Below are 14,866 nucleotides of genomic sequence, written 5' to 3'. Positions count from 1 at the left end.
CTAGTGTTTTTCCTTGTCTTCTTTCTGTGGCTTTTCTGTCAGTTCCTTTCTTTGGTTCTCATAAGATTAGACAAAAGGCAATTACTCAGGCTTTCTTACCGTAGATAAATGTCCCATTCACAAAGCATTGTCTGTAGTTATCCCATGAGATTTGCCCAATGACAGATCGTTTTCCTCCTGCTTTTATCAAACACTACGTGGAAAATATCTCTGTATGCAATGTACTAAAGGCATAACTCTATCACACATATCTACTTCAAGCTTCCCAAAATCAAGGGGTAAGTTTCTTTAGAAAATAACACTGTTTAGGGAACCAGCAGTTAGCGTAATGGCTATGTCACTGGACTCCCACGTAGTCGACTGCAGTTCGTGGCCCCGGACCCAGTGGCTTAAAACTCACGCTGGGCGTGTGTGCGTGCGTGCCCAAGATCCCGAGAGAAGAATGGAGGAGAAAGGATTGCGGTGTGGCCATCCCCTCTGGGGGGTGATTTCTCGCTTTCTGTCTCTATGTCTCTCTCTGTCTGTCTGGTGAGCACATGCGCCCTGTAGCAAAAACCTCTCAAAAAAAAAAAAAAAAGATTAGAGATTTGAGACTTTCGCATCTGCCTATGAAGGAAAAACTGCTATGGAACTTTCTATCCTATTATGAACAACTAGAAAACTTGGCAAAATATATGACACAACTGCTGTCAGACATCGGGTAACAGGCAGACTGGACTCCCACGTAGTCGACTGCAGTTCGTGGCCCCGGACCCAGTGGCTTAAAACTCACGCTGGGCGTGTGTGCGTGCGTGCCCAAGATCCCGAGAGAAGAATGGAGGAGAAAGGATTGCGGTGTGGCCATCCCCTCTGGGGGGTGATTTCTCGCTTTCTGTCTCTCTGTCTCTCTCTGTCTGTCTGGTGAGCACATGCGCCCTGTAGCAAAAACCTCTCAAAAAAAAAAAAAAAGATTAGAGATTTGAGACTTTCGCATCTGCCTATGAAGGAAAAACTGCTATGGAACTTTCTATCCTATTATGAACAACTAGAAAACTTGGCAAAATATATGACACAACTGCTGTCAGACATCGGGTAACAGGCAGTACAGGACTGTGAGTCTCAAGAGAAAGGAAACAAATGAGATGAGATTAACAATAACCCAGCTTTCGGAGTGGAGGCAAAGAGGACAGGAAGAAAACAGAGCCCTGTTGTCTTGACAGTTTGAAGAAACAAGAGAAGAGTTCAGGGAGGTCAAGGCAGGTGAAATACGTGGAGCTGAGTTCTGCAAAAGAGAAAACTAAACAGAGAAAGGACCTCAGAAATTTGTACAAGGTCACTGTGAGTCATTGACTGAAGAGCAACCTGTGCATGCGTCTGTTGCAAATGCCTGAGCTGGGAAGGAAGAGCTCCCGAGGAAAGGACAATTACCGGGAGCTGTAAGCAAACGATTCTCAGAGCTTAGACAGCGCTGGAAATTGTTCCATTTCCTACCAGCCAGAATCACCTTACTGATGAAATGGAACATTCATTACAGACTATTGGTGGGGTCTCACCTTAGTCAATGGAGCTAAAATAGCCACAGAGTTAAAGCTACCCTAGTGATGTCCTAAACAGTGTGTATCCAAATCTCAGCTGGATCAAGCTAATTCATACGTAATTGCTATGGTTTACATATAATTTTTCTCTTCCAAAATGCCTGTTGAAATTTAATTGCCAATGCAACATTATTGAGAGGTGCTGGGGCCTTAAGGAGGTAACTAGGTTGTGCTTTCTCAGACTGGGTTAATTCTTGTGAGACTGGGCGAGTTCTCATTCCTAAGGGACTGGATTAGTTCCCATGAGAGCAGGTTGTTATAAAGCAAGGTCACCCTTCATGTTTTGTCTCTTTTGCACATGCCCGCTCACCGTTCTCGCATGTGCTCCAACCCTGCGATGCCACCTGCCATGTTATGATGCAGTTGCCTGATCTCCAAAACCATGAACTAAATAAACCTCTTCTTTTAATAATCGTTCCTGTCTCAGGTGTTCTGTCACAACAATAGGAAATGGGCTAAAAGCGTAACTAACGGCTAGAACAAAATCCAGTACTTTTCTTTTCTTTCTTTCTTTCTTTCTTTCTTTCTTTCTTTCTTTCTTATTTTTTTTTTTTTTTTGAGGGATTTTGCTATAGGGCACATGCCCTCGTCAGAAAGACAAAAAATCACCCCCTGAAGGCATGGCCACACCGCAATCCCTTCTCCTCCATTCTCCTTTTGAGATCTTGGGCATGCATGCACACGCGCCCGACATGAGTTTAAGCCACCGGGTCTGGGACTCAAACCGCAATCGACTATGTGGGAGTCTAGCGACATAGCCATTATGCTAACTGCTGGTCCCCAAATACTTTTCAAAGAAATTAAAAATATCAGGATCACATACCAAAATAAAATTCACAAAATTTGGCATCCACATTACAAGACAGGAAAAAATGTAGAAAATAAATAAATTAATAAAGATAGACAAAAGGGAGAAAAATTATGAAATTTACATATGAAGATTTTAAAACATCTATTAAATACTATAAATATGATCAAGGACTTCAAGAAAAAACAAAATATGAGAGAAATGAGCAATATAAAAAGAAACAAATTGAGGTTGTACTACAAATTGAGTACTACTATAAAATCTCACTTATGATATAAACAGCAGTTTATAAACTACAGAAAAAAAGAGAGAGAAACTTGACTAAATACCAAAAGATACTATTCAAAATGAAGCACAAAGAGTACAGAGATAAAAGTAAGATGTAGAGGAGGAGAAAATAGCGCCCCAGCCTTGTGGTGCAGTCAGTAGCAAACTGAATTGTGGTGTTAGAAGCCACATGGCTTTGGACCCCTGGGTTGGCCTGAAAACACAAGGCACATGCATACATGCTCAAGATCCTGCTAAGCTGGAGAGCTGTAAGAAGGGGAATACAACAAGATGATACCCTGTAGAGGGTACTTTTCTCTCTTTCATGCACATACATGCACTCTCTATCAGAAATAGAATAAAAAGAAGCATCAGAAGGAAAAGTAAGAGAAGAAGAAGGAGAAGAAGAAAAGCAACACCAGGCAGGGTAAAGGAGGAGGAAGAGGGGGTGGAAAGAGGAGGAGGAAAACGAAGAACCAAAAGATAGTATTAAAATGAAGCATAGGGAGAAAAGGGAAGAAGAGAAATTCAGTGATCTATGGGACAATATCAAAGGATCTAATATATGTGTAATTGGAGTCCCTAAATTTGGCTAGGAAAGGGTGCAATAAATAAAATATTTGGAAGATTAGAGACTTCATAGAAGACCCAGGTTTGGTACCTGGCTGACCTACACACACCAGGTGCAGCTGTGTGTGCCTGTAATCCTAATGACAAGGTTGGGTCAGAAAGATAATGGTACAGAGAGACCATGTACAAAATGCCTATGTCTATTTCTCCCTTTCCTTCTCTTTTTCTCTCCTACTCTCTCATAAAGGAAAAAAAGTGGACTACCAAAACAATGTTAATTTAAAAGAAAGCAAATAAAGAACAACACAAAAAAGAACAAAGAATGAATAAGGCAAATAGAAATATCAAAATGTTGTATTTAAAATCCACTTTATTGGGACTAGATGATGGCACAGCAGTAAAATGTGACACTCTGTGAGACTGACTTACATGGGAAGGTGTTGTATTCTCATATGGAAAGTTCTCTGAGTGCACACACATAATCATTATCCAGAGCCAGCTGGGACTGGGTGTAGACTGCAACATCAAGACTCTACTGGGGATCCTCTATCTCTCTCTCATGGAATAAACCAATAAATATGCTTAAAAAATTAAAACTCAGGGCCAGTCGGTGGCATGGTGGTTAAAGTGGCTAGATTCCACATGGTTGCTATGTGGTTTGAGTCTTGGCCCCATATCTTAAAAAACATGCCAGGCATGTGAGTGTGCATACCCAAAATCCTAAGAGAAGAGAAGAGAAGGGATTGTGGTGTGGCCATGCCTTCTGAGGGTGAGTTCTCTCTCTTTCTCGCTCTGTGTGTGTGTGTGTGTGTGTGTGTGTGTTTCCCTCTCTGTCTCTGGCAAGCACATGAATCTTACAGCAAAAAAATAAATAAAAAATTGAAACTCACCATATTGATAATTACATTAAATGTAAATGGTCTAAACCAGGATTTTTCCGTCTTTGGGATATTGACAATTAGGATCAGATACTTATTGTCTGAAGGGAGCTATCCTTTGCACTATAGAATGCTTAACAGCATTTTTGGCCTCTATGCCATGGATTGCAGTAGAGACTTCTCCAACCTCTGCCATTGTGACAACTAAAAATGTCTCAAGAATTGCTAAATGTCCCCTGGGGGCAAAATTGCCCTCATTAGAGAATCACTGATTGAAATGCTCCAATTAAAAAGGAGAGAATGTCAGACTGAATAAAATGTGAGATCCAAATATATTCTGTCTACAAAGATTCCCTATAATATATCTTCATAAGACTTATGGAAAATATGTATTATGAAGAAACTATGCATGAACTCAAAATTCTTTTACATTGGGGCCAGCAGGTGGCATGGTGGTTGAGGTGCTGAGCTCCCATATGGCTGACTGTGGTTTGAGTTCCAGACCTGGCAGCTTGCATTCTCACTTTCCCTCTCTCTTTCTCTCTCTTTCGTGAGTGTGCAGGCTCCAGAGAAAAATTAAAATATGATAATAGTAAATAAAATCAAGAGGATAATCTTTAAAATTATTTTGCATCAAAATAAACTTGTAATTTAATTCAATTTTCCACAAACTTTTTGGAAGTCCCACAAATAAACATAGAGATAGGTTGAGAGTAAAATGATAGGAAAAAAATGCCCCATGCAACCATTAATCAGTGTGGTATCTATATTACTATTAGACTAAGTAGACTTCAGGATAATGAATATTACTAGAGATTTTAAAAAGACATTACAAGGTTGATCTCCATAGCCGAGTGGTTAAGAGAGTCAGACCCCACATGACTCACTGCAGTTTGAATCCCAGCCCTAGACGCTTGAAAAATATGGGCTCATGTGTGTGTGTGCTCTAAAAACTGAGGGGATGGAGAAATGGAAAAGAAGGGATTGAAGAATGACCACACTCAATTGTGGGAAGATTTCTACACCTCCTCTCTCTCTGGAGGGTACACATGCCCTCTGGCAATTAAAAAAGGAAACATATGAAATAATTTATAACAACCCTAAATGTGTATGTACCTCATTGTAGAGCTTCAAAACACAAGTAGCAAAAACTGACAGAACTGAAAGAAATAAGAGATTCAGAAATTTACTTCAAGATTTTAGCAGTCTTCTCAGGACCAGCAGGTGGCGTTGTGGTTAAGGCGCTGGACACTCCCACATGGCCGACTGTGATACAAATACCGGACCTGGTGGCTTGCTTTCTCACTTTCCCTCTCTCTCTCTCTCTGTGTGTGTGTGTATCTCTCTGGTCAAATTAAAAGAAATGAATGAATAAATAAAATTAAATAAATAATTATTAAAAAAAGATTTTAGCAGTCTTCTCTGACTGATAAAACAAATGGGGGGAGCATAAAAAATCAAGAAGGTTGTAGAAGGCTTTAACAATGCTTTCAATTAAAGAGATCTGGGACCAGCAGTTAGCGTAATGGCTATGTCGCTGGACTTCCATGTAGTCGACCGCAGTTCGCGTCCCAGACCCGGTGGCTTAAAACTCATGCCGGGTGCGTGTGCATGCGTGCTCAAGATCCCGAGAGGAGAATGGAGGAGAAGGGATTGTGGCGTGGCCATCCCCCCTGGGGGGTGATTTCTCACTTTCTGTCTCTCTGTCTCTCTCTGTTTGTCTGGCGAGCACACGCGCCCTATAGCGAAAACCTCTCAAAAAAAAAATTAAGGAGATCTAATTGATTTTTATATACTTAACTACAGGAGAAAACACATGTTTTCTAAGTACACATGGAACATTGACCAAGATGGTCAATAACTGGGTCGTAAAGCACAACTTGGGTCAGCAGGTGACACGCAAGTTAAGGTGCTAGGACCTGCATGGCTGTCTGGGAAGTTCTAGTCCTGAACTGGTGGTTGTCCTGTGTGTATATGTGAGTGCCTAAAATCTTGAGAGGAGAATGGAGGAGAGGGATTGCAGCATGGCCCCTGAGGGGCGATTTCTCACTTTCTCTCTCTCTCTCTAACACTTTTGCCCTAAGAGGGCATGTGCCCTATGGCAAAACTAAAAATAAACAAACAAAATTAAAACCTGGAATTATAAAAAATATACACAACTCAGTAATTTTTAAAAAATGACTCATTTAATTTTATTTATCATTATTACTATTTTTAAATTTGTTATAGGGCTTGTGTGCTCACCAGAAAGAGACCCACACAGAGAGAAAGTGAGAAAAGAAGTCACCAAGTCTCGGACTTGAACTGCTGTCAGCCATGTGGGAGTCTGATACCTTAACCACCATGCTACCCACTGGCATCACATTTCAATAAATTTTAAAAGACTGACATAAAACAGACCAAAACAGAACTCCATTAGAAACCATTAACAAAAATATGTCTGAAAAGAACTCAGATATTCAGAAATTAGACTGAAAAATGAAATATTCATGAGGAAAAGTAACATGAGAAATTAGAAAATACGAAATGAATGAGAATGAAAACACAACATGTGGTAGGATGAAAATGGCTCCTTCAGAGATATCTGTGTCCTAGTCTCTGAAACCTGTAAATGTTGTTTTACATGGCAATTAAAGTAACTTTCCAGACTTGAGGTAAGATGTTGATTGGAGGATTAGTCTAGATTACCAGGTGAACCCTACATGTGTATCATATGTATCCACGAGGGAGGCACAGGGAGATTTGCTTACTCAGAGAGAAAAAGCTATGTGAAGACAGAACGCAGAGAGGGATTGAAGATGCTGGCCTAGAGTACTGGAGTGAAGTGGCTACAAGCCAAGGAATGCTGGCAGCCATCAGTAGCCAACAAAGGCAAAGTGTGGATTCTCTCCTAGAACCTCTAGATAGTACAAAATCCTGCCAAGACCTCGAGTCTTCCCAGTAATATTGATTTCAGATGTTCAGCTTCTAGAACTGTGAGAGAATCAGTTCCTGTGGTCTAAGCCATTTGATTTATAATAATCTGTTCAGCAACCATAAGAAACTAACACGCAGCATATCAAATTTGTAGATAATGCTAACATACTGAGCGCTCACTGTGGGAATTGATAGCTTTATATGTTTATAGTTATAGAAAAGAAGACGTTCTAAATTCATTGTCTAAGTTCTCCTCTTAAAGAGCTAGAAAAAGAAAAGAAAATTAAACCCAAAGTAGTGACAACCCGGAAACATAGCAGCTGATGCTGTGCTTAGAGAAGGTGATCCCACGTGGTCTGCTGTGGTTCAGATCCTGGCCCTCACGGCTTGAAGGACACACTGGTCACACGTGCACGTGTATCTGAAATCCCGATGGGATGGAGAAATGGAGGAAAAGAAATCATGCTGTGACCATGCCCCATTGGACAGTGCGTCCAGTGCTCTCTCTCCTTCGGTCTCTTGTAAGCATGTATGTCCTCTGGCAATGAAAACAGTGACAGCAACAAAAAAACTCAAAGCAGAAGGAGCGGAAGGGTAAATAATAGAGTAAATCAATGAAACTGACAGCTGGTTCTTTAAAAAGATCAATGGGACTGATAAATTTCTATCTGAAATCTCTACCTAATTATTAAAAAAAAAAAAAAAGGGGCACAAATTACCCAGAGAAATGACGAGGAGATAGAACTAAAGATGCTTGAAGCTTTTCTAGTAAAAGAACAACAAAGGAATACTATTAATTATTTATTCCAATCAATTCACCAACTTACACAAAATGGACAGTTCCCTTGAAAGTCACAAAAATAGGCTCAAGAATAAATAAAAAACATAAATAACCACCTGCTGATTAAAGAAAATTTGTTCATAATTTGACATTTTTCCAAACAAAGAACTGCAGCCCAGAAAGGTAGTCTTTGTGAATTCTGTCAAATATTTAAGAAAAAAAATCAGTGTCACAATACTGAGAAAAGGAAAGAGAAGGGTAAATTTACCAACTCACAGTATGAGATCAGTATCACCCACATATTCTAACCAAAAATATCAATAGAATATTACATATTAATCTATATGCCTCATAAAAATATTCCTCATAAAAATAGGCACAAAATCCTTTGCAAAATATCAAGTTGAACCTAAAAATATATAAAGAGGTAAGAGGTTAATGCAACATAACCAAACTGTTATTTATCTCAAGAATGCAAAATTAGTTTACCATGTGAAAATCAAAAAGCATACTTTACCATTTTGACAGAATAAGGATAAAATGCATTTATCTTAATAGATACAGAAAGCCAGCTGACAAAGTTCAACACCCATTCATTAAATAAACAAAAACTCTCAGCAAAGTAGAAGGGTGAAACTTCCTCAATACACTCAATGGTAACTATGAAAAACTCTATAAATAATATCATACATAACAGTGAACGACTGAATTCATTTGTTCTCATTGCTCCTCTTTAGCACTGTTAAGGTGGTCTGAGCAAATGCAATAAGGTATATTGCGAAAAGAATCAAAAGGCATATAGACTGGGAAGGAAGAACTGAAATATGTTTTTATAGTCAGCATCATTGAATACAGAAAAAATCCTGAGTGATGAAAAAATAATTAATAGAAATGAGCCAGTCAGTAGTGTGGTGATTAAGGCGCTGGATCCCACATGGCTGACCCCATAGTGTGAGTCGCAGGTCTGATGTCTTTAAAACCATGCTGCGGGGCTGGCAGGTGGTGTGGTGGTTAAGGGTGCTGGACTCTCACATGGACGACCATGGTTCGAGTCCTGGACCTGGTGGCTTGCTTTCTCTCTCCCTCTTGTGTCCCTCCCTGGTCAAATTAAAATAAATAAAGTTAAATAAAATAATTCTAAAAAAAAAAAAAAAAAAAACGTGCGGGGCGTGTATCCTTGTGTGCCCAAAATTACAGGAGGAGACCAGAGGGAAAGGAACTGCAGCATGGCCATCACCCAGAGGGGGTAATTTCTCTTTTCCTTTCTCTCTCTGTCTATCTCTGGTGAGCATGCTCACCCTATGGCGACAATCTAAAAAAAAATAATAGAAGTAATAGGTGTATTTGGCAAAGTTACAGTAAACAAGATTAACACACAAAAATCAATTGTATTTTTGCATGCTAGCAACGAATTTTTGTAAAATGAAATTTAAAATGACTAGTTTTCATAGCATCCAAAAACATGAAAAACATACTAAACAAAATATGTTCAAGACTTGTATGCTAAAAACTATAAAGTTATGCTGAGAAAATTTAGAATAAATAAATGGCGAAATAGACTATGTTCTTCGATGGGAAGATTCGATATTGTTAAAATGAATTTTTTTCTTCAAATTAGTCAACGTAATTCCAGTCAAGATTTTTTATGGATTGACAGACTGATTCTAAAAGTATATAAGTGCCTGGAATAGCTGAAACAGTTTTGAAAAAGCAGAACAAAGTGGAAGACTTAATTTGCCTGATTTCAAGACTTACTATAAATCTATAGCAGTTAGGAGAGCATAGTAATGGCATGAAAATAAATATACAGATCAGTAGAAGAGGAAGGAAGAGTTGGGAAATATACCCACTTGGTCATTTGATTTTTGACAATAGCAAGGTAACTCAATGAGTGTTAAAATAATTGAACATTCAGATTAAAACAAACAACAAAAACCTTGAAACGTACCTCCCTGTACATGAAAAGTAACTCAGAATGAATCATGGTTCCTAAACATTAAAGCTAAACCATAAATTCTGGCCCTGGACCAGCAGTTAGCGGACTCCCATGTAGTCGACCGCGGTTCGCGTCCCGGACCAGGTGGCTTAAACTCACGCTGGGCGCGTGTGCGTGCGTGCCCAAGATCCTGATAGGAGAACGGAGGAGAAGGGATTGCGGCATGGCCATCCCCCCCTGGGGGGTGATTTCTTGCTTTCTGTCTCTCTGTCTCTCTGTCTGTCTGGCGAGCGCATGCACCCTATGGCAAAAACCTCTCAAAAAAAAATGATAAAAGCTAAACCGTAAATCTCTGGATATAATATACTATAATATAAATAGGAGGAACTATTTGCATTCTTGGAATAAGCAAAGATTTCTTAGGTAGAACTCAAAAATCCTTCACCAGAAAAGAAAACAGATGATAAATTGGACATCATCAAAATTAAAATCTTTACCTCAAAGACATCACTAATAAAATTAAAGGCAAGACATAGACTGAAATATATATTCCCAATATATAAATATGACAGAGGATTTGTATTCAGACATGAAGAAGTCTTACAATCTATTACTAAGATTACAAATTAAAATACAAAATTTTAAAAATGGCAAAAATTCAAACAATTTCCAAAAGAAGACATAAGATTGGGTAATATATGTAGGAAAAGGTGTTTGCCATCATTAATCAACAGAGAAATACAAACTAAAACCACTGTGAAATGCCATTACATAGATACTAGAATGGATAATGTTAAAATAATACTGACAATAGCAAGTGTTGACAAGGAAGTAGAGTAACTGGAACTCTCATATATTGCAGATAGAATACATAATTGTGAAAACCATTTTGGTGACCGGCCGATGACATGATGGTTAAGGTGGCTGGATCCCACATGACTGACTGCACAATTTGAATCTTGGATCTGGTGTCTTGAAAAGTAGGCCGGCAGTGCGTGCACATGTGCCCAAAATTCTGAAAAGAGGGAGAAATGGGGGGAGGAGGGATTGTGATGTACTCATTTCCCATGGAAGGTACTTTGTTACTTTACCTCTCTCTCTCTCACTATCTTTTCAGTGAGTACATATACCCTTTAGCAAAAAAAAAAAAAAAAAAAAAAAAAAAAAAAAATCCCTGGCTACTTTGGCTCTATACAAGACATTCAGTTGGACTATACTTGCTCTAGAACTCCTTGCCAGTTTGGCTGCAATGTTCAATCCTGTTTCTACTTCCCTCCTTTCATATGTGTTGATGCTTATAAACCCCTTATGCCCAAAACACTATCTCACGTCACACTTCTAGAAAACCCAGCTCCTGATGGAGACCCAAACCAAATTGGCCCTCCATTGGCATGGCCACTTTTCATTGATATTAGATAAACTAGTCCATTCTTCAGTCCAGGTTGACTAATTATTCATGTTTAGAATAAACGAAAAACTATGAAAATACTTAATACGCAGTACTTAATACCACATGCCCCATTTTCTGCAGTTTCACTTTTTGCAGTTTTCATTACCAAGGTTAACCACGGTCTGAAATATTAAACAGAAAATTCCAGGAAAAGAACTCCCAAAATAAACAGCTCATGTTGTAAGTTTTGTACCCTTCTGATTCGTGATGAAATCTCTCTCCCTCTTGCCCAGGATGTGAATTATGCCTTTGTCTTGTGTACCCACACTGTACCCTACTGTGAGTCTCGTAGCAGTCATTTCAGGTATCAGACCCACTGTCGTGACACCCCAGCGCTTCTGTTCTAGTAACTCTGGTTATATTTAATAATGGCCTCCAAAGCACAGTAATAGTGATGTTGACAACATGCCAAAGAGAAGCCACAAAGTGCTTTAAGTGCAAAGGTGACTTAATGGGGGAAAATCGTATGCGGATTCTGTGTGCTATAATATTTTGAGAGAGAGAGAGAGAGAAAGACTACATTCACATAACATCTATTTTAGTACGTTGCATAATTGTTATTGTTCATCTCTCACTGTGTTTAATGTGCAGGAAGAAAATATGGTACATGTGGAGTCTTCAAACGTTTATAAAAAAATGAATATCATGATACAACTCTGCATGGATTCTCACATTTTTTTGGTACCAGAATAAACCAATACTTGAATTCCATTTTTCCATAAACTTTCTGAAGAGTCCTGTCTGGAGAGGTTGGTGCTATCCTCGATTTCAGGCAGCCACCGCGGGTCTTGGAATGTAGCTCACGCGGATAAAGGGGGATCAGTGGAATCCAAACTGGGGCAGGGATATATGGAGAAATTCTGTCACTTTCAGATGTGTCAGGATTAAAATTTTATGCTTTCTTCAGTAAACTTGTTTTCTTTTTTTTCTTCCTTTTAATTTTTTTTTTTTTTTTTTTTTTTTTGGTCATAGGGCCCATGTGCTTGCCAAAGAGAGACGGAGAGAGAAAAAATGAGAAATCACCCCCTAGTGACAATGGCTATTCTCCAATCCCTTCTCCAGTCTTCTCTCAGGATTTTTGGTGCGCATGCACAGGCCCTCAGCGTGATTTTCTGGTGTTGAGATTCAAATTGAGGGTGGCCATGGGGGAGTGTAGAGCCTCAATCGCCACACCACCTGCTGGCCCCAGCAAACATATGTTCATATTACTTTCTGCAACTAAAACCAGAAAAGTTCCTATAGTGCTTTTTCCCTAGAGGAAGATCTTATGAGCATCTCCACACAACGAGGCATAGTAGCTAAGATCACCACTCCTTCGCTGCACTCGCCCTACATTTTTTTTTTTTTGGTCTTGGAAAAAAATAAATCTTTGCTACTTCTATGGAAAAAAAGGAAATCTGGTGAACTTGTATTTAGTCCCTGGCTAAGCGAAATATAAAGGACTTTGTAACAGTTTCAGGTTCTTTGAGACATTTTTATCCTTGCAAGCTAGCTCACAGAAATCTTGAAGTTTACCCACAGCTAAACCTCACACGATTGATAGAAGCCAGTGATTAAAGCCTTTATTGATATTTCTTGATATCCTCGATATTTGTTGAACTGTTCTGTTCCTTTTTCTCTATTTGTGGGTCTGGAATGGCAGCAGCTTCTGTCCCTTGTGCACAAAACCAAGACAAGATGTATTGTCACTGCTTAAAAATGTTAATGATGCTCTGTGATAGGCTTTCTATGCAGGCCCTGGGGAAATCGAGCACCTCTCCACCTTCCTGTTCCTGGCTTCCTTCTCAGCCCTTGGAGCTGTAAAGGGATACACCAACAGCCTCCAAAGACATCAGGCCAGGCAGATAAGTACCCTTAAACTAGACATTCAAAACAGCAGCTCTCAACCTTTATTATGTAAGAAAATCAATAAAGAACTTGAAAATGCCAGGTTCCTTGGGTCCAGCCCAAGACTCTAAATTTGGTAAATCTGGGCTGGGGCGCAGGAACAAATCCCTCAGAAGTTTCTAGTATCAATAATAAAATAATAATAGTAATAATTTGCCAGAGGGTATGTGTGAAAAAGTGGGTGGATGGGCGGGTGGGGAGAAACCACCTTACTAGAGAGGTGTGGTCACGTCCCAATTCCTCTCTCTCCATTTCTCCATCCTTTGGAGTCCTGGGCATGCACACACAGACGTGCAGCGTATTTCTCAAGTTGTTGGGTCCAGAATGTTAGCCCTGCCATGGGCCCTGCAAGATCCAGCTCTCTTAACTCACTAGGCCATGGAGTGGGCCCTTTAATATTTATAAAATTGTGCTACGGTTTCCTCGAATGGACTAAATAACAGTAAGGCACCTCTGCCTATCACAAATCTATGAGCCCATGCTCTGTTCCTCAGCATCTACACTAATTCCCTCAGTTGTCTCCCACTATCTGTTAACCTACGTGGCAAACGACAACCACAGGCACACTATTCAAAAGATGTGGCCAGAGTCTCCTTCTTTCCCCAGCACCCACACACCCAGTTCTCCCCTGATATTAGCTACTCTTACGGTTTCTCATATATCCTGCCAAAGGTATTCTGTATATTTGCAAATATAAATAAGTACTGGCATACTCTTTTTTCTTCTTACAAACGATAACACTTGCATACAATATTCTGCATGACCTTTTCCTTTTTCATTTAGTATAGGTTGGAAACCCTTTTCTTTCAGTACATAGAGATCAGGCACCTTAAAACAAACAATCAAACAAACAAAAACTAAGCTGGATAGCATTCCGTGGTATTGATGTGCTATAATTTATTGGAACAGACCTCCATTGATAGACTTCTTATCTTTCCTAGCACAAATAATCTAGCAACGAGTGACCTTGTATTTCACACCGGTGTTAGGATATCTGTAAAACAAATTGCAAGAGGAGTCGTTGGGTCAAAGACTATATCCATCTGTCATTTCGAGGGATACTGCCAAATTGTCTCCCATGGAGGTTATGAAACTTTTCAACTTGTGCGAATCTGACAGGTGGGAAAAAATGTCACTTCATAGTATTCAATTTGCAGCGGGCTCGAATATCTTCTCACGTGCCTGGCTGGTGTTGCCTTTATTTTCCTGTGACTTTTGTCTCTTCAGATCCTTTCAGAGAGTTTTTAAAAATTAATGTCTACGAGGTAGAGTCTGTGTCATCCTGACCAACGAATGACCTTGACGCTGGCCCCAGCCCACACCCAGACACACACACAATGCGGTGCGTAGGTTTAGTACCCGGTTTGGGATCTCGACTCTGCTACTTGCTGCGTACCCTTGGACGAGTTCCTTAAACTCTGTGGGCCACAATGTCCAAGTGCCCGGCGGGAGGCCGGCGCATCACGGAGGTTCAAGACCCGGCACTCCACTTGGACGTTTGACTGAGTACGGTACAGGACTCATTTCTCGGCGGGTAACCTTGTTTAGGTGCCGAGGCCCGGGCGTAGCAACCAAACGACTGGGTCCCGGAGAGGCGCTGCTTTAAGGAGAGAGCCTGGCTCCTTAGAGCCTGGGTTCTTCCTTTCTGAGAAAGCTGCAACCAAGAAATGAAAACGGAGCAGGGAGAGCCACTCTCCGCTGCGAGACCCGCCCTCTCGGCTGCTCCTCCCGCTCCCTGGAGCCCGCCCCCGCCCGGCCGAGAGCAGCGCTGCGGCCAGGCAGCCAGACGTGGCGGGTGC

Source organism: Tupaia chinensis, unplaced genomic scaffold (assembly GCF_000334495.1).
Source record: "Tupaia chinensis unplaced genomic scaffold, TupChi_1.0 Scaffold000170_1, whole genome shotgun sequence".
In the NCBI taxonomy this organism is placed as follows: Eukaryota; Metazoa; Chordata; class Mammalia; order Scandentia; family Tupaiidae; genus Tupaia; species Tupaia belangeri.
This window is presented reverse-complemented; position numbering follows the sequence as displayed.